Source organism: Cibotium barometz, chromosome 23 (genome assembly GCF_041138505.1).
Source record: "Cibotium barometz isolate CiBa-2024 chromosome 23, ASM4113850v1, whole genome shotgun sequence".
NCBI classification, from domain to species: Eukaryota; Viridiplantae; Streptophyta; class Polypodiopsida; order Cyatheales; family Cibotiaceae; genus Cibotium; species Cibotium barometz.
In genome coordinates, this window is record NC_141068.1 from 51,476,774 (window position 1) to 51,498,554 (window position 21,781).

Below are 21,781 nucleotides of genomic sequence, written 5' to 3' on the forward strand. Positions count from 1 at the left end.
AGTCCTGGCCAGAAGAAGCTCTTCTTTATAGACATGTAGGTCTTTATAAACCATGGATATCCAGCTATCAAGCTATCATGGGCTTCTCTCACAATTTTTCCCTTTGTTTCCTGATCATTGTTGGGAATGCATAGCTGATTATTGTAGTACATGCATCCTTCGTCCAATTTGTACCCAAGAACTTGACTCATTTCCCTGAGCTGTCTTACTTTCCTGTATTAGTAGGGTAGCAATAGGGGCAAAGAATCTATCCTGCATGATCTTCTCTCTTGCTTCACTGATCAATGGATTTGACACCAATGTTATTGCAAGCAAGGAGGCTTTCCTACTGAGTGCATTAGTTACCACATTTTCTTTCCTCGGTCGGTACTTTATCTCAAAATCAAATTCTTGTAGTAGGGTTTGCATCCACCTTCTTTGACACATGTTGAATCTCTTTGGATGAAGATCCACTTCAAACTTTGATGATGTGTCATCAAGGTGAATCTCTATCCCAAGAGATAATGTCTCCATAGCTTTAGAGCATAAACTACTAAAAGTAACGCCAAGTCATGGACGGCATAATTTCTCTCATGCGTTCTGAGTTTTTTGGATTCATAGGCTACTGCATGACCTTCCTGCATTAGTGCACCGCCTAGGGCAAAACCGGTGGTGTCTGTCACTACTTCAAAAGGTATGGAAAAATCTGGCAATTTTAGAATAGGGTTGGTTACTAAGGTTGTCTTCATCTTATCAAAAGCACTCTGACACATAGCGGTCCAATGAAATAGGGTACTCTTCTTGAGAAGGTAAGTTAAAGGGGATGCTATTTGAGCATACCTGGGTATAAAGATTCTATACCACCTAGTTAATCCTAGGAATCCTCTGACTTCTTTCACTCTCTTGGGCTTTGGCTAATCTACGACTGCTTGGATTTTAGCGGGGTCAGGAGAAATCCCATTCTTAGATACTATAAATCCCAAGTATTTGACATGGTCAGCAGAGAAAGTGCACTTGCTCTTCTTTGCAAGAGTTGGTGCTTCCTTAGGATCTCCAGGACTTTACGCACATGATCTTCATGATCTGCTGGCATTCTTAGAGTATACCAGGATGTCATCGAATGAAGAAGACAAGAATAAATTCATCCAAGTATTCTCTGAGAATGTCCTGCATGAGGCAATTAAACATTGCTAGAGCATTTGTCAGTTCGAATGGCATGACCTCAAATTCATAATGCCCGTATCGAGTATTGATGGCTATCTTGGGGATATCTTGATCCTTAATTTTGCAATTACATAAGCATGTAGTGGCGATACTGCGCTGTAGACATGCTGCAATGCAATTGTGCCCTTACCGCCATAGGTGCTACAATCCTACTCCTCAAAATAAAATAGCTTAGAAGCCTGAAAATATGGCAAGTGATTTAAAATTCTGAGGTGAGGGGTGATAAAGTGTAACACCATGAACTACCCCTATCCTCAACAGAACCATAGCCAAAGAGATGTTCTGACTCAGCCTCTGAACTGATTGCAAAACAAGCATGGACATATTGTGATGAGAACCACATATGCAGTCGTTCCTCTGCAAGGTCCGTAAATATAGCTCCTGGAAATGATTAGCAAGGCTTGCCCTGCTCGTGTTTGAGTCTTAGGCGGAGGAGAGGATATGCTCAAAAGCAAAGGCAGTCATATCCTGATTCTAGGTGAGGTCAAGGATACCAGATAAATACGGAGTGTCCATCTATAAAATCTAATTTATCAATTATAAGTTTTCATACAATAAAGCTTAATCTGAATGAAAATATAGCATATGAATGCAACTTTCTAAGATTTTATTATAAAATTCTAACAAAATTCATCTTCGATTTTTGAGCTTTCAACAAAGCTCTGATACCAGCTGTGAGACCCTACCCCCTCTCGAATGCAGCAGAAGTAGCAACCTCTCGCGTGGGGCAGAGCTTCCCACTCGGGGCCTCGCCCATGGATGTCCGGGCAAGGGACTAGTCCGGCGGTTTTGAAACCAAGACCAGAGAAACTTTCCTTGCCCAGAAGGCACGGACGATTCCTCCAGGAAAATCTTCTAACGAGAATCTATCTAACGGGGTCAAGAGCCTTAACTATCCTTTCTATTCTGATCGAACCCGCGGGTCACATGGTTGAATCAAGGGAGGGACTTGCACTTGGTTCATAGAGATCATCGCTTTTTTCCCCTCAAGCGAGGCACAACCGTTGATTCTTCCCCATAGAACAAGAATCTCCCTGGGACTTACTTCAGCTATCGTAACTTAAACCTAACTGAATTTTGTTATAAGAATCCACCGAATCAGCCTACCCCAACCGGCCCATGGGTATTGGTGGGATCCCTCTTTATAGAAATTAGGTTGTGTTTATCCCGGGTACCATGGAAAAGAGTTCCTAGGCCCCCGACACTCATGAGCAATTATATTAAACAGACACACCACTTACACACCCAAAATGAAATTGCCTTTTTCTTAGATTCAACTATCTTCAAGCTAGAATTAGAATAAAACCATAGTATTTCCATCATGATTCACAATGTTCCAGTTCCATTGTTTTACAAATAAGTCTCATCCGGACTCTCTGTTGTTGAAGACCAACTAGTCAACGAATGAGATCCAATTTCATAGTTTTACAGTTCACTTAAATAATTCTCTTGCCAATCCATGAATATCTTCCTCGACATATGCATGGTTGTCCTAGCAGCCCGTGAGCCCATGCATTGCCTAGTCAGAACCTTGTAGCATCCTCCTTAGGTGTCCTAGCACTTCACTTAGGGACCGCTTCGCTCGTCGGCCCTCGCCCATCGTACTAGAAGCACACCATTTTCAACCGTACACCGAGGCTGGTCAAGACCTTGGCAAGCTTTGCCCTGCGAGAGACATCCTTCGATGACTCCCTGCCAGCTGTTGCAACGTTAACTCTCCTTAGTTTAACAATAAGCCAAATGCTTCCTCCAGCATTCTAGCATAAGACAGTCCTTTACAAAAATAGAGTTTCTATGCAAGTAAGAATTTCCCATTGAGTTGATTTTACAAGACCCCTTTTTTCCAATCCTGGACTTTCTCAATGAAAATCACGAATCTCGTATCTTAGTGATCCATCTATCAATTAAAATGAATTTCTAACTTATTTCTAGACGATTCCGGGTCTTAAGGAAAACTTCTCTAAATCAGTCAGTTATCCATTCTTCGTTGAAGAAATGGGAATGGTCACAAGATTTGGCTTAATTTCTGATTCAAGAGATGGGCATGCATCTTACTGACCCACCTTCTTGCATCGTCATGGTCTAGCACCGAATTACTCAATTTTATTCCTTAAAAAAATTCTCTATTTATGTGATAAAATAACTATGATTTCTAATCGTAAAGGTAAATATCAAAATTATGAAAATTCATTCTTCCTTGGACATAATAGAACTATAAATAATTCTATTGTGAATGATGGGATTTAACAAGGATATTTCTTTTCCAATGATCCTTTTAATGACTATGCATACATCATTTATTTAAAATATTCACATAGAATTATACTAAAATATTCTTTTCTCCAATTGGACCTAGGCATCAAATGCCATAATTTATCTATATCAAAATATGATGAAACTTCCTCTTTTGATACCAAAATGCATTTTCCTAATTTAAAATATGATAAAAATTTCTCTTTTGATAAATAATTAAAAATCCCCATGTATATACATACCATGAATATACCTATTTTAAAATATGACAAAAATTCTGCCATAGTTTCCCTGCATTTTCTATGAAATGAGAATGCTTAAAATTACACTTAAAAGGAATGGGGTTCTTTTTATAGGAGAGGGAGGCCACCAACCAAGTCCAATTGGGATCTAGAGGCTTCGAGCTTTAGTTTGATCCAATTTGGACAAGTTTTGGACCAGTTTGGCTCACTTTTCTGATCTAGTTTGAAAGAGGGGAGATGAAATATCTCATTTTTTTGAATTAAAAATTGGGAGTAATGATGAGATTCTAGGTGCCTCCTTCATGAGCTCTTGAGGTGTCAAAATTCCAAATGATGAGATTCTAGGTGCCTCCTTCATGAGCTCTTGAGGTGTCAAAATTCCAAATTTTTACTAATAAATCCTCATTTTTTTACTATTAAGTACATGTACTAGTTAACTCTTCATCTTATGTGAGAATTTACTCCTTTTTGGGGGATTTTCTTTTATTCTTACATTTTTCTCATCCCAACACTTGGATTAACCCCATTGTCCCTTTAGAATACTCTTTGGACCTTAATCCATAATTTTCTGAAAATGTGGACCCTTAGGCTAAGGTATCTAATGCACATATTCATTTAATTTGTAATGCATATTAGAAAACTCTTTTTAAACTTCTGTTTCATGAGAATTTATCTTAAATAAAACGGATAACTCTATATCTAAAAATATCTCAAAACTGTATTATCTATCTCTAGAATATTTTCTCTCTCTAGACCAAAAGCAAAGGAAAACAATGTTTTCTTGCATTCTGAAATAGGGGATGATTACAGGGGACTGAGAGGAGAACTTATACATCTTTTAGGGGCTAAGGAGGAGCCTTACAGTTTTGCTAAGGTTTGCACGGTCCTGGCTAAGGTTGGTACAACCGTGGCTAAGGGAGGTACGACTGTGGTAAAAAAAAATTCAAAAAAAATTAATAAATGTTTTTCCAGGATGCTATGCCCATACACTTAGGTTGGTACGGCCGTGGCAAAAAATATTTTTCTTAAGGTTTTATTTATTTATTTTTTTGAGATGGTACGTTCGTATGTTTAGGTTGGTACGATCGTGCCTAAGGTTGGTATGGTCATGGCTTTTATTATTTTTTTAAATTTTTATTTTTTTGGGTTGGTACGGCTATACAATTAGAAGTGTACGCCTGTGGGCTTAGGTGTGAATGGCCACAAGTTTGAAATTTGAATTTGAATTTCTAATTTGGAGAGAAGTGAGTGGGAGACAACTAAGATCTCCTCATTAATGCAAGGTAGATGGGAAAAGGCTAAAGTTAGAGGCTACCTCTAAACTAGTGGATTTTGACTAATTTAGAGGCACTTTAACTTAAATAATGATTAATCTTCTTAATTCCATTATTAATCACCTTTTAATCCTTTTCATTACCCTCTAATTTGTTGAGATATGGAGCTCAACTAGTGCTACGATGGACATTGATGACCCCAAGGGTGATAGCTTCCGCATCTACACCACTGGCATGGTTGGTGAGATTATGGGTGATATGCGGCCAATGGGATGACAGGCTTTGTGTGACAACCATTTTGGATTACTAAAGAGACTGGCATAGTTATAGTGCCAGCTCATTTAGTCGGTTTCACATTTTGGACCGACCCTTGTATGTTGTAGTAGTTGAGTACTAACCCATATAGTGTGTACTCTTATCTTTATGTTATGATGGTTGAGTAGAGAAGAAGAAGATAGAAGAAAATTCAGCTATCCATCTCTCTCTTGTGTCTTGCTCTCTCTTGTGTGTGTGTGTTTGCTTGTGTTAGATTCCTCCCCAGCCTTCGAGGTATACAAGAGTAAGAATCTCCCTTTTTGATCTTATAATTATTCCCTCTCTAAAATAAAAGAAAGATTGTGTTTAAAAAAGAAAGACCCTCTCCCTAGAATACTTCTCAGGAATCACGCCTGTTTTAAGGATTCAGAACAATGAGTTCAGAAGTGAAAATCAGTGTTTTGGATACCAAGATTTTGGTTTTCATTCGAGTACGGCCCAAAAGAAGTTCTTTATCTCTTGGGGAGTATAAGAAGTTATCCCCAAGATATTGTGAGCCTTATATCTGAATTCAATGAAAGTAGGTGACTTAGCCTACAAGCTTCTTTTATCTCTTTATCTCAAAGTTCTTAATGCCTTCTATAGAAAAATGTGCCAAACCCAAATCATGGAAAGACGGTAAAACTTCAGTGGTGGCAAGATACCGTTGGCTTCTAGGTTACACTAGCTCCTTCCTTTATATAAGTCGTAACTTTTACTTGTCGCTCACAGTAATCTTACTTCCATCGATCTCCTTTCTTTCTTAATCTCCTTCATGGCTTGGCAACAAGAATTAGTTTTATCCATGATGATTTCTCACCTTCAAGACGCAAACGAGTCTATGAAGAAGGATTTTATAGAACAGTATGGGCGCTCACTTTTTCCTCACCTAGGAACTTCTGTAGCTCAGACCAAATGGCGGACCTATCAAGACATAACTAGGGTAACACCCTGGGGTCAGCAGCACTTTCGTAACAATGTCCGCTTGGCCATGGTTATTGAAGCTTTGGGTTTGGGTCCCCGATACTACTGCGTCATGAGATCAAGACATCTTGGGTTTTCTGAGCGGGTCTTCTTACTGGCGTGTTTTCTTCCTCATCAGAAGATATGCCTTTATCCCGTTTTTGGCTTGCCTCTCAGAGGTCCTTTTGTTAGATCACCTCATAATACCACTGAGATAGGTGCGGCAATAACCAACAGAATTATTCCCATAGATGAGTTACCTTATACGTGCGCAGCTTGTGAGTGCTGCTTTTGTGATCATATGATGGACGGACTTATGGAAGTGTAAAGAGTTCTTCTATCTTTACTGTATATGTTCCAAGAATGAATAAAGTTTAAATCTTGTTCTTGTCTTGACCCTTACTCTCTTTGAGACTTTTTTATTTGGTGGTTAATCTTAATTAAATTTTTCTCTAAGTCTCATGTTCGTGCATCTTGCGAAATTATGCCAAGTTTGCGAGATGAGGACATCTCGCGTTTTTCAAGTGGGAGAGAATGTAAGATTCCTCCCTAGCCTCTCAAAATGTCCAGCATATTCCCCTGTAATCAATTCCCTCTTCAGAAATATAAGAGATCTTGTCTCTGCCTGTTTTGGCATAGAGAGAGAAAATATTCTAGAGAGAGAATATTCAGATTTTGAATATTTTTAGATAGAAAAATATCTCATCTTATTAAAATGAATTCCCTTGAAACAGAAATTCAGAAAGAATTTTCCAATGTGCAATTGGAATTAATTGGAAATGGGTATAAAGGACCTTAGCCTAAGGATCTAGATTTTCAGAATTTTTTGGATTATGGTCCAATTAAGGTTCCTATGGGCCAATAGCATCAATCCATGTGTAGGGAGGAGATAAATCCAATTTTGTAAAAGAAGATATCCAAAAATGAGTAAATGCTCACATAAGATGAAGAGTTGACTATGTACAAGGTTTATTAGTAAGAAACTATGAGTAATAAAAAAAATATGAGATATTTTGGGTATCCAAAAATGAGTAAATGCTCACATAAGATGAAGAGTTGAAAATGTACAAGGTTTATTAGTAAAAAACTATGAGAATTATTAAAATTATGAGATATTTTAGGTATCCAAAAATGAGTAAATACTCACACAAGATGAAGAGTTAAAAATGTACAAGGTTTATTAGTAAAAAACTATGAGCAATATTAAAAATATGAGATATTTTGGGTATAATGATTCCATTTTGACACATATGTAAGGAAGGGGAGTTCTTTAAAGGAGGTGCATATTTCACATGCTTGAATGAGTTTTAAACTAAAAAATAATGTGATATTTTTATCTCTCCTCTCTCTTGAACCAAACCAAATCAAAATGGAACCAAACCGAATAAAAAAGGAACCAAACTAGGTCCAAATCTAGTCCAAATTCAACCAAACTGAATTTAGAAAATTCTAAAATTCAGTTAGCTTTGGTTAGAGCTTCCCTCTCCTATAAATAGAACATGAGTCCTTTGAAAAAAATAGAAGAATTTTACTATACTAGAGTTATGCTGAAATAATGCTAATTTCTACTATTCTCTAAAATTCTCTCCAAATTGAAGAAATTGGAGCTTCCCTCTTTCTTCAATCCCCATTGGTGGCTCCATCAACATACTTAACCAATTGATTGGTTGGGGGCCTCTACCTTGAATAAAGAATCAAGCAATTTGTAAGGTAATTAGTGAATTTTGATCATTTTCTATAATTTCTCAATGTTTCTCTCTTCTCAACCCCTCTCAAGATTGAGAAGCTTAATTGGAATGGTTTTTGAATGCTATTGAAGTTAATTGATGAATGGTAGTGAAGAGTTACATAATTTGATGAATGCTATTGAAGTTAATTGATTAATGATAGTTAAGAATTACATAAATTTTTATTTATGCTTAATTCTAATGGTTTTTATGTAATTTCTCTCTCTCACTCAAGAAATGGTCATACTCATGACCCATTCTCAATCCAAATAAAGCTTTTCATAAAGCTTTTCCTTAATCCAAGATTAATCTATGCTTGAAGTCAAATTAATGGTTTTTTTCTATGCTTTTAGTTTATGTATTTTATGAATATTAATGATTCAACCCATTATTGGGTTAATGATCCAATTAGGGATCATTCTAATCATTTTCTTAATGATAAGCTTTACCCTTCAAAATAAATTGAGATTTATTAGTCATAGTAGCGGAGCTATGGTAAAATTTTTATAAAAATTACACATAAAATAATTTTATTCAAAGCATGAAAAGAGAACTTTCTACCATATTCTAGGAATTATCATCCTAGATTAATTGAAAGAATTTTATTGTAATCATGGAGAAATTGATTTTTATGTTATGCATAATTGATGATTATTTTATTGTAAAAGTGTTACTTTTATCATATTTGGATTTCATGCATAGAGGTATGCATAAAAGAATTATTATTTTAATATAAAAGTATTTATTTTATCATATTTAGATTTCATGCATAGAGGTATGCATAAAAGAATTATTATTTTAATATAAAAGTATTTCTTTTATCATATTTAGATTTCATGCATAGAGGTATGCATAAAAGAATTATTATTTTAATATAAAAGTGTTTCTTTTATCATAATTGAATTTCATGCATAGAGGTATGCATAAAAGTTGATTATTTTATTATAAAAGTGTGACTTTTATCATATTTGGATTTCATGCATAAAGATATGCATAAAAGTTGATTATTTTATTATAAAAGTGTGACTTTTATCATATTTGGATTTCATGCATAGAGGTATGCATAAAAATTGACTATTTTATTATAAAAGTGTGACTTTTATCATATTTGGATTTCATGCATAGAGGTATGCATAAAAGTTGATTATTTTATTATAAAAGTGTGACTTTTATCATATTTGGATTTCATGCATAGAGCTATGCATAAAAGCTGATTATTTTATTATAAAAGTGTTGCTTTTATCATATTTGGATTTCATGCATAGAGCTATGCATAAAAGCTGATTATTTTATTATAAAAGTGTTGCTTTTATCATATTTGGATTTCATGCATAGAGGTATGCATAAAAGCTGATTATTTTATTATAAAAGTGTTGCTTTTATCATATTTGGATTTCATGTATAGAGGTATGCATAAAAGTTGATTATTTTATTATAAAAGTGTTGCTTTTATCATATTTGGATTTCATGCATAGAGGTATGCATAAAAGTTGATTATTTTATTATAAAAGTGTGACTTTTATCATATTTGGATTTCATGCATAGAGGTATGCATAAAAGTTGATTATTTTATTATAAAGTGTTGCTTTTATCATATTTGGATTTCATGCATAGAGGTATGCATAAAAGTTGATTATTTTATTATAAAAGTGTTGCTTTTATCATATTTGGATTTTCATGTATAGAGGTATGCATAAAAGTTGATTATTTTATTATAAAAGTGTTGCTTTTATCATATTTGGATTTCATGCATAGAGGTATGCATAAAAGTTGATTATTTTATTGTAAAAGTGTTACTTTTATCATATTGAATTTCATGCATAGAGGTATGCATAAAAGATATTCTTTTTATACTAAAGTGTGATTTTCATCATAAATGGATTTTATGCATAACTTAGATGCATAAGAGAAATTCTTTTATTCTAAAAGTGTAATTCCTACCAAATTGAATTTATGCATAGGAAGATGCATAAAAGAATGGAATTTCAATTCAAAAGTGTTATTTTCATCCAAATTGAATTTATGCATAGGAAGATGCATAAAAGATTGAATTTTAATTCAAAAGTGTCATTTTCATTTAAAATGAATTTATGCATAGGAAGATGCATAAAAGATTGATTTTTATTTCGAAAGTGTTAGTCTCCTTAAATGGAATTTATGCATAAATAAATGTGTAGAGAAATCTTATATAGGAATTCTCCTGTATTCTATAAATAGATATGGGAAGTGATAGGATGTGATAAGAGGTGTATGAGATGTGATAAGATGTGATAAGATGTGTATGAAAAGTGATAGGATGTGATAAGAGGTGTATGAGATGTGATAGGATGTGATAAGATGTGTATGAGATGTGATAAGAGGTGTATGGGATGTGATAAGATGTGTATGAAAAGTGATAGGATGTGATAAGAGGTGTATGAGATGTGATAGGATGTGATAAGATATGTATGAGATGTGATAGGATGTGATAAGAGGTGTATGGGATGTGATAAGATGCATATGAGATGAGTTAGGAAGTGATAAGATGAGTCAAGATGTGATAAGATGTGTATGGGATGAGGTAAGAAGTGTATGTGATGGGATAAGATGTATATGGGTTGTGATAGGGCAAGAATGGATGTAGATACGGGTGTGGATGTATGTATGAATGAGGATGTGAAAATGGATGTATGCATGTAGATGTGGATGTATGCATGTGAAAGTGGAAGTGGATGTATGGGTGTAGATACGGATATGGATGTATGTATGTGGATGTGGATGTATGAATGAGGATGTGAAAAATGATATATGCATGTAGATGTGGATGTATGGATGTGAATGTGGATGTGGATGTGGATGTGGATGTATGGATATGGATATGGATGTGTATGTATGAATGTGGATGTATAAATGAGGATGTGAAAATGGAGATAAGCATGTAGATGTGGATGTATGGATGTGAATGTGGATGTGGATGTGGATGTATGGACGTGGATATGGATGTGTATGTATGAATGTGAAAATGGAGATAAGCATGTAGATGTGGATGTATGGTTGTGAATGTGGACGTGGATATGGATGTGTATGTATGAATGTGGATATGGGATGTGGATGTATAAATGAGGATGTAAAAATGGATGTATGCATGTAGATGTGGATGTATGGATGTGAATGTGAATGTGTATGTGAATTAATGTGTCGTGGATATGAGGAAATGGATGAGAATGAGAACACATTGAATGGAATGTGGAATAAGTAATGTGGACTAAGGAGGGATAATGTGGAAAGACGAGAGTTCGATTTAGAAACTGTATTTTGTGACTGTTTGTAAATGACTGTTTTATGTCAAGAATGCTGGGGAAGCATTTTGACCGTCTTGTGGATTAAGGTCATGAAGACCTAACTGTTAAAGTTGCAACTGCTGACGGAGAGTCAATGGAGGACGTCTCGCATAGCAAGGTCGACCGAGGTCTTGACCAGCCTCGGTTCGATTTAAATGGTGAGCTTCCGGTACGGTGGATGAGGGACCAAGGAAGCGGCCTATGAGTGAAGCGCTAGGTCACCTGCGAAGGATCCTAGAGGGTGCTGACCATACGGTGCTCGGACTCTCGGTTGCCGAAGATACCCACACGTGCGTCGTGGAAGATATTGAAACAAGGAATAAGAGTTGTTTTCTGAAACCGGGCATGGATCTGGTTGATTGACCTTGCTGGTCCTCAAGGGATGAGTCCATGGCTCTTTTATATGGATATGTGGGTTGATCTTGCTGATCTTCCACGGAGATTCCATTCTGTTATATGAATATATTGCCGGTTACTATGAGCTAGGAACTATGGAAAAGGCCCCTGAGTGAACAGGTGGTGAGCGTTCTGGTTGCCAATGATGCCATAAGTATACCGATGAATGAATGACTGGAAATAAGGATTCAACCAGAGACTATGAGGATTGTCATCAGTGACATAATGGTTTCATTAAAGGATTATTTTAAAGTTAGCTGATGCTAAGAAAAAGGCAATTTCATATTGGGTGTGTAAGTGGTGTGACTAGTTTTATGTTTGCATGAACTTCCGGCTAGGGGGCCTTGGAACTCTTTTCCTTGGTACCCGGGACAAAACCTAACCAAATTCTTAATTGGATCCCATCACTACAGTGGTTGGGCGGTTGGCTAACCCATGGGACTGGATGGGGTTAGGCTGGACTGATGGATCCGTAAATCGAGACTCAATTTCTGTTATTATGATAGATGAAGTAAGTCCCGGATAGTAATTGTTCTATGGATAGGAATCAACGGCTGTGCCTCTTGATGGGGAAAAAAGCGTTGATCCCAATGATCCAAGTGCAAGTTTCTTCCCTGATCTGAACGAGTATCTTTATAGGTACAGTCGGATCAGTTTGATCACTAATGGTCTTGACTACGTTAGAGTAAAAAGTTATCCTGGAGGAATCGCCCGTGCTTTCCGGATAAGGGAAGTTTTTCCGGGTTCGGTTTTGGATAAACCGACGGATTAGTCTTTTGTCTGGATATCCGTGGACGAGGCCCCGAGTGTGGGACCCTGCCTCGCGCTAGAAGTGCTACTTCCGCTGCTAGTATCCCGAATCCGTTGCGCGGTGGGAACAGGGATCTCACAGTATTCTCTCTAAATTGAAGAAAGAGGGAAGCTCCAATTTCTTCAATTTGGAGAGAATTTTAGAGAATAGTAGAAATTAGCATTATTTCAGCATAACTCTAGTATAGTAAAATTCTTCTATTTTTTTCAAAGGACTCATGTTCTATTTATAGGAGAGGGAAGCTCTAACCAAAGCTAACTGAATTCTAGAATTTTCTAAATTTAGTTTGGTTGAATTTGGACTAGATTTGGACCTAGTTTGGTTCCTTTTTTATTCGGTTTGGTTCCATTTTGATTTGGTTTGGTTCAAGAGAGAGGAGAGATAAAAATATCACATTATTTTTTAGTTTAAAACTCATTCAAGCATGTGAAATATGCACCTCCTTTAAAGAACTCCCCTTCCTTACATATGTGTCAAAATGGAATCATTATACCCAAAATATCTCATATTTTTAATATTGCTCATAGTTTTTTACTTATAAACCTTGTACATTTTCAACTCTTCATCTTGTGTGAGCATTTACTCATTTTTGGATACCCAAAATATCTCATAATTTTAATATTTCTCATAGTTTGTTACCAATAAACCTTGTACATTTTCAACTCTTCATCTTATGTGAGCATTTACTCATTTTTGGATACCCAAAATATCTCATATTTTTTTTATTACTCATAGTTTCTTACTAATAAACCTTGTACATAGTCAACTCTTTATCTTATGTGAGCATTTACTCATTTTTGGGTATCTTCTTTTACAAAATTGGATTTATCTCCTCCCTACACATGGATTGATGCTATTGGCCCATAGGAACCTTAATTGGACCATAATCCAAAAAATTATGAAAATCTAGACCCTTAGACTAAGGTCCTTTATACCCATTTCCAATTAATTCCAATTGCACATTGGAAAATTATTTCTGAATTTCTGTTTCAGGAGAATTCATTTTAATAAGATGAGATATTTTTCTATCCAAAAATATTCAAAATCTGAATATTCTCTCTCTAGAATATTTTCTCTCTCTATGCCAAAACAGGCAGAGACAAGATCTCTTATATTTCTGAAGAGAGAATTGATTACAGGGGAATATGCTGGACATTTTGAGAGGCTGGGGAGGAATCTTACATTCTCTCCCACTTGAAAAACGCGAGATGTCCTTATCTCGCAAACTTGGGATAATTTCGCAAGATGCACGAACATGAGACTTAGAGAAAAATTTAATTAAGATTAACCACCAAATAAAAAAGTCTCAAAGAGAGTAAGGGTCAAGACAAGAACAAGATTTAAACTTTATTCATTCTTGGAACATATACAGTAAAGATAGAAGAACTCTTTACACTTCCATAAGTCCGTCTATCATATGATCACAAAAGCAGCACTCACAAGCTGCGCACGTATAAGGTAACTCATCTATGGGAATATTTTTTTTGGTTATTGCCGCACCTATCTCAGTGGTATGAGGTGATCTAACAAAAGGACCTCTGAGAGGCAAGCCAAAAACGGGGTAAAGGCATATCTTCTGATGAGGAAGAAAACACGCCAGTAAGAAGACCCGCTCAGAAAACCCAAGATGTCTTGATCTCATGACGCAGTAGTATCGGGGACCCAAACCCAAAGCTTCAATAACCATGGCCAAGCGGACATTGTTATGAAAGTGCTGCTGACCCCAGGGTGTTACCCTAGTTATGTCTTGATAGGTCCGCCATTTGGTCTGAGCTACAGAAGTTCCTAGGTGAGGAAAAAGTGAGTGCCCATCCTGTTCTATAAAATCCTTCTTCATAGACTCGCTTGCGTCTTGAAGGTGAGAAATCATCATGGATAAAACTAATTCTTGTTGCCAAGCCATGAAGGAGATTAAGAAAGAAAGGAGATCGATGAAAGTAAGATTACTGTGAGCGACAAGTAAAAGTTACGACTTATATAAAGGAAGGAGCTAGCGTAACCTAGAAGCCAACGGTATCTTGCCACTGAAGTTTTACCGTCTTTCCATGATTTGGGTTTGGCACATTTTTCTATAGAAGGCATTAAGAACTTTGAGATGAAGAGATAAAAGAAGCTTGTAGGCTAAGTCACCTACTTTCATTGAATTCAGATATAAGGCTCACAATATCTTGGGGATAACTTCTTATACTCCCCAAGAGATAAAGAACTTCTTTTGGGCCGTACTCGAATGAAAACCAAAACCTTGGTATCCAAAACACCGATTTTCACTTCTGAACTCATTGTTCTGAATCCTTAAAACAGGCGTGACTCCTGAGAAGTATTCTAGGGAGAGGGTCTTCCTTTTTTAAACAGAATCTTTCTTTTATTTTAGAGAGGGAATAATTATAAGATCAAAAAGGGAGATTCTTACTCTTGTATGCCTCGAAGGCTGGGGAGGAATCTTACATTCTACCCCACTTAAAAAAGTGCAAGATGTCCTCATCTCGCAAGGTAGAGGACAACTCTTTTTCTTAAGATCCAATTTTATTCTGGGGTTCCTTATATTCTGATCAACCCAACAGAATACTGGGATAAATATCCCTTAGAACTCATCATTAAATAACAATTCATTCAGATCATATCATTCATATCATATCATTCATATCTTTAACATGATAATGGTCCATTAGACCGAAAAATTTCCTTCTGAACATTCCTCCACGGGAATTTCAGTCAAGTAAGTTCTCAATTTGTCATCCCTTAACTTGATCTAACGGTCAAGTGTTAACAGTAGCAATTTGATAGCACAATCCACTAATCTCATAGTGATTTGCTGAAATCATTATCATTATTTATCATCACAGGGACTCGTCCCATTCATCCTCATTGTAGTTTTGCTCAGGTTATTATATTTCAACTAAATTTCAAAAATCATCATTTTTCAATCAGAATCCAAATCAATTCATCAGTTCTCAAATAAAATTAAAATCATATCAACCACATTCGAAATCATCATCTGGATAGCATTAACGCTTATAATTCCAAGTCTTAGATATACTCGTATATACTGCCGGTAAAGAGCTGCAGTTATACCCTCGATATATACGGGTCATCATAATACTTGGAACTATAAGGTAAATACCATCATGTCTAGGCCTCAAGCAAGTCAGGGTTCCATACAATTGCGGTACTTCCATTTGAAGACCCAATTACTAATTTATGAATTTTCAGATTGAATATCAATTTGTATGAATTATATCACACAATTACAAACTTTTTGATTCTTGAAAATTTTTTGATATATTTGGCTTCTCGGTTGATCCTCATTGACCAAAAAGCTCTGATACCAACTGTGAGATCCCTGTTCCCACCGCGCAACGGATTCGGGATACTAGCAGCGGAAGTAGCACTTCTAGCGCGAGGCAGGGTCCCACACTCGGGGCCTCGTCCACGGATATCCAGACAAAAGACTAATCCGTCGGTTTATCCAAAACCGAACCCGGAAAAACTTCCCTTATCCGGAAAGCACGGGCGATTCCTCCAGGATAACTTTTTACTCTAACGTAGTCAAGACCATTAGTGATCAAACTGATCCGACTGTACCTATAAAGATACTCGTTCAGATCAGGGAAGAAACTTGCACTTGGATCATTGGGATCAACGTTTTTTCCCCATCAAGAGGCACAGCCGTTGATTCCTATCCATAGAACAATTACTATCCGGGACTTACTTCATCTATCGTAATAACAGAAATTGAGTCTCGATTTACGGATCCATCAGTCCAGCCTAACCCCATCCAGTCCCATGGGTTAGCCAACCGCCCAACCACTATAGTGATGGGATCCAATTAAGAATTTGGTTAGGTTTTGTCCCGGGTACCAAGGAAAAGAGTTCCAAGGCCCCCTTCATGCAAACATAAAACTAGTCACATCACTTACACACCCAATATGAAATTGCCTTTTTCTTAGCATCAGCTAACTTTAAAACAATCCTTTAATGAAACCATTATGTCACTGATGACAATCCTCATAGTCTCTGGTTGAATCCTTATTTCCAGTCATTCATTCATCGGTATACTTATGGCATCATTGGCAACCAGAACGCTCACCACCTGTTCACTCAGGGGCCTTTTCCATAGTTCCTAGCTCATAGTAACCGGCAATATATTCATATAACAGAATGGAATCTCCATGGAAGATCAGCAAGATCAACCCACATATCCATATAAAAGAGCCATGGACTCATCCCTTGAGGACCAGCAAGGTCAATCAACCAGATCCATGCCCGGTTTCAGAAAACAACTCTTATTCCTTGTTCCAATATCTTCCACGACGCACGTGTGGGTATCTTCGGCGACCCAGAGTCCGAGCACCGTATGGTCAGCACCCTCTAGGATCCTTCGCAAGTGACCTAGCGCTTCACTCATAGGCCGCTTCCTTGGTCCCTCATCCACCGTACCGAAAGCTCACCATTTAAATCGAACCGAGGCTAATCAAGACCTCGGTCGACCTTGCTATGCGAGACGTCCTCCATTGACTCTCCGTCAGCAGTTGCAACTTTAACAGTTAGGTCTTCATGACCTTAATGCACAAGACGGTCAAAATGCTTCCCCAGCATTCTTGACATAAAACAGTCATTTACAAACAGTCACAAAATACAGTTTCTAAATCGAACTCTCGTCTTTCCACATTATCCCTCCTTAGTCCACATTACTTATTCCACATTCCATTCAATGTGTACTCATTCTCATCCATTTCCTCATATCCACGACACATTAATTCACATACACATTCACATTCACATCCATACATCCACATCTACATGCATACATCCATTTTTACATCCTCATTTATACATTCACATCCCATATCCTCATTTATACATCCACATCCCATATCCACATTCATACATACACATCCATATCTACGTCCATACATCCACATCCACATCCACATTCACATCCATACATCCACATCTACATGCTTATCTCCATTTTCACATCCTCATTTATACATCCACATCCCATATCCACATTCATACATACACATCCATATCCATATCCATACATCCACATCCACATCCACATTCACATCCATACATCCACATCTACATGCATATATCATTTTTCACATCCTCATTCATACGTCCACATCCACATACATATATCCATATCCGTATCTACACCCATACATCCACATCCACTTCCACTTTCACATGCATACATCCACATCTACATGCATACATCCATTTTCACATCCTCATTCATACATACATCCATATCCGTATCTACATCCATTCTTGCCCTATCACAACCCATATACATCTTATCCGTATCTACATCCATTCTTGCCCTATCACAACCCATATACATCTTATCCCATCACATACACTTCTTACCTCATCCCATACACATCTTATCACATCTTGAATCATCTTATCACTTCCTAACTCATCTCATATGCATCTTATCACATCCCATACACCTCTTATCACATCCTATCACATCTCATACACATCTTATCACATCCTATCACATCTCATACATCTCTTATCACATCCTATCACTTTTCATACACATCTTATCACATCTTATCACATCCCATACACCTCTTATCACATCCTATCACATCTCATACACATCTTATCACATCCTATCACATCTCATACACCTCTTATCACATCCTATCACTTTTCATACACATCTTATCACATCTCATACACCTCTTATCACATCCTATCACTTCCCATATCTATTTATAGAATACAGGAGAATTCTTATATAAGATTTCTCTACACATTTATTTATGCATAAATTCCATTTAAGGAGACTAACACTTTCGAAATAAAAATCAATCTTTTATGCATCTTCCTATGCATAAATTCATTTTAAATGAAAATGACACTTTTGAATTAAAATTCAATCTTTTATGCATCTTCTTATGCATAAATTCAATTTGGATGAGAACAACACTTTTGAATTGAAATTCCATTCTTTTATTATGCATCTTCCTATGCATAAATTCAATTTGGTAGGAATTACACTTTTAGAATAAAAGAATTTCTCTTATGCATCTAAGTTATGCATAAAATCCATTTATGATGAAAATCACACTCTAGTATAAAAAGAATATCTTTTATGCATACCTCTATGCATGAAATTCAATATGATAAAAGTAACACTTTTACAATAAAATAATCAACTTTTATGCATACCTCTATGCATGAAATCCAAATATGATAAAAGCAACACTTTTATAATAAAATAATCAACTTTTATGCATACCTCTATACATGAAAATCCAAATATGATAAAAGTCACACTTTTATAATAAAATAATCAACTTTTATGCATACCTCTATGCATGAAATCCAAATATGATAAAAGCAACACTTTTATAATAAAATAATCAACTTTTATGCATACCTCTATGCATGAAATCCAAATATGATAAAAGCAACACTTTTATAATAAAATAATCAACTTTTATGCATACCTCTATGCATGAAATCCAAATATGATAAAAGCAACACTTTTATAATAAAATAATCAACTTTTATGCATACCTCTATGCATGAAATCCAAATATGATAAAAGTCACACTTTTATAATAAAATAGTCAACTTTTATGCATACCTCTATGCATGAAATCCAAATATGATAAAAGTCACACTTTTATAATAAAATAGTCAACTTTTATGCATACCTCTATGCATGAAATCCAAATATGATAAAAGTCACACTTTTATAATAAAATAGTCAACTTTTATGCATACCTCTATGCATGAAATCCAAATATGATAAAAGTCACACTTTTATAATAAAATAGTCAATTTTTATGCATACCTCTATGCATGAAATCCAAATATGATAAAAGTCACACTTTTATAATAAAATAATCAACTTTTATGCATATCTTTATGCATGAAATCCAAATATGATAAAAGTCACACTTTTATAATAAAATAATCAACTTTTATGCATACCTCTATGCATGAAATTTAATTATAATAAAAGAAACACTTTTATATTAAAATAATAATTCTTTTATGCATACCTCTATTATGCATGAAATCCAAATATGATAAAAGAAACACTTTTATATTAAAATAATAATTCTTTTATGCATACCTCTATGCATGAAATCCAAATATGATAAAAGTAACACTTTTACAATAAAATAATCATCAATTATGCATAACATAAAAATCAATTTCTCCATGATTACAATAAAATTCTTTCAATTAATCTAGGATGATAATTCCTAGAATATGGTAGGAAGTTCTCTTTTCATGCTTTGAATAAAATTATTTTATGTGTAATTTTTATAAACGCTATAGAACAATAGGGTAAATGGTATAATGGCCCTAGGGCCATTCTCGACCCCCTTGTGCTACATTAGAACAACATTGTGCATGGTAGAGTGGCCCTAGGGCCATTCTAGAACCTCTAGTGCATACTAGGGTGCATGGTAGAACAGTCCTACGGTCATTCTAGAACCTCTAATGCTATAGCCCTAGGGCGATTCTATAACCTTTGTGCTAGAATACAAAAATAGGGTGCATGCTAGAATGGCACTAGGACCATTCTATATACTCTTGTGCTATAGAGCAATAGGGTGAATGGTAAAATGGCCCTAAGGCCATTCTAGACCCCCTTGTACTACACTAGAATAACATTGTGTATGGTAGAATGGCCCTAGGGCCATTCTAGAACCTTTGGTGCTAGACTATAATACTAGGGTGCATGATAGAATAGCCTTAGGGCCAGACTAAAATACTAGGGTGTATGGAAGAATGGCCCTTGGGCCATTCTACAACTTTTGTGCTATACTAGAACAACACTATGCATGATAGAATGGCCCTTGGGCCATTCTATAACTTTTATACCACACTAGAACAACATTGTGCATGATAGAATGGCCCTAGGGCCATCCTATAGCCTCTTGTGATAGTGTGCACGTAGAATGGCCCTAGGGCCATTCTATACCCTCTTCTGACATAGAACAATAAAATGCATAGTGAATGGCTCTAGCGCCATTCTAGAGTCCTTGTGCTACACTAGTACAACATTGTGCATGGTAGAATGGCCTTGGGGGCATTCTATAATTCTTATGCTGTGTAACAGTCTTGTGCTAGACTAGTAAAAAAGGGTGCATTTTAGAATGGCCCTAGGGCCATTCTAGATACAACTGTGCTATATAGAACAATAGGGTGAATTGTATAATGGCTCTAGGGGGCCATGCTAGACTACCTTATGCTACGCTAAAATGAAAGAGTGCATGGTATAATGGCCCTAAAACAATTCTATAATGGCTCCAAGGCCATTTGGTAAACCTCTTGTGCAAGACTAGAACATTAGGCTAGCCCTAGGGCCATTCTATAACCCTTGTTCTGTTAGTAGAACAACATTGTGCATGGTTGTTAACCCTTATTAAACACCTCCCCAACGTCATTGTATATTGTACGTGTGCAATCTCCCACTTGTCTATGAATGGCGCACCACCACGGGATTAATTATGGAGATTTTATTCTTAGACTAAGTGTTTGCACAAGCCTAGGTGGTCGTGGCCATGGATCTATTTGCAGTATGGTTGCCCAAGGTGTGAAGGCTGGGGTCCAAGATAAGGGTCATTTTGTAGTCTCACCACTCATTCTCTTATGCTAATTTAATAGAGTGCTCTTCTTCTCTACTCTCCTATGCTATTGCCTCTTACTTGTTTGAGATCTTGTGTGCTTGCTTGTATGTACATGAGAGATTGAGTGTGTGTGATTGAGTAAGAGGAGGGTCGAGCTTCCATTGGAGTGTGGTGGCGGGGTTGGAGTGGATCTTGGAGTGTGGCTATGGAGCAACATCGTGTCCTACGAGAATTCGAGCACAAGCATTCACAAAGTAAGTGACACATCTTGCTTATGCAATTGTGGGCTAGGTTATGGCATATTAACTTCTCAGTCTTAGCTATCCTATGCTCTCGGGTGTGGTTAGGTAAAGCCCCGCAACATTGGCTAGTTCTTGCACTCTTTCTATGGTGCAAGCGTTTCCCATAAATGGTGCCGCTGTCGGGGGGAATAACCCTATCGCATAGCCATAATGCATTTTGAATGCGTGTGTGGTGTGCTTAGGGTTTGGGTTTGGGACTGATTAGTGCTAATCATTTATTCCCTCTTACTTCCTCTCTCCCTCTTGCTTGAGTGATTAGGGCTACCAACGCAATGTCTTCATCGCAGATCCCACACGATCTTTGCGAGAGGTTGCATCACCTATTGGATTAGAGAAACCGCCTCGAGGTAACAACGAGTGCGAGAGGACTGTGGTGACGAG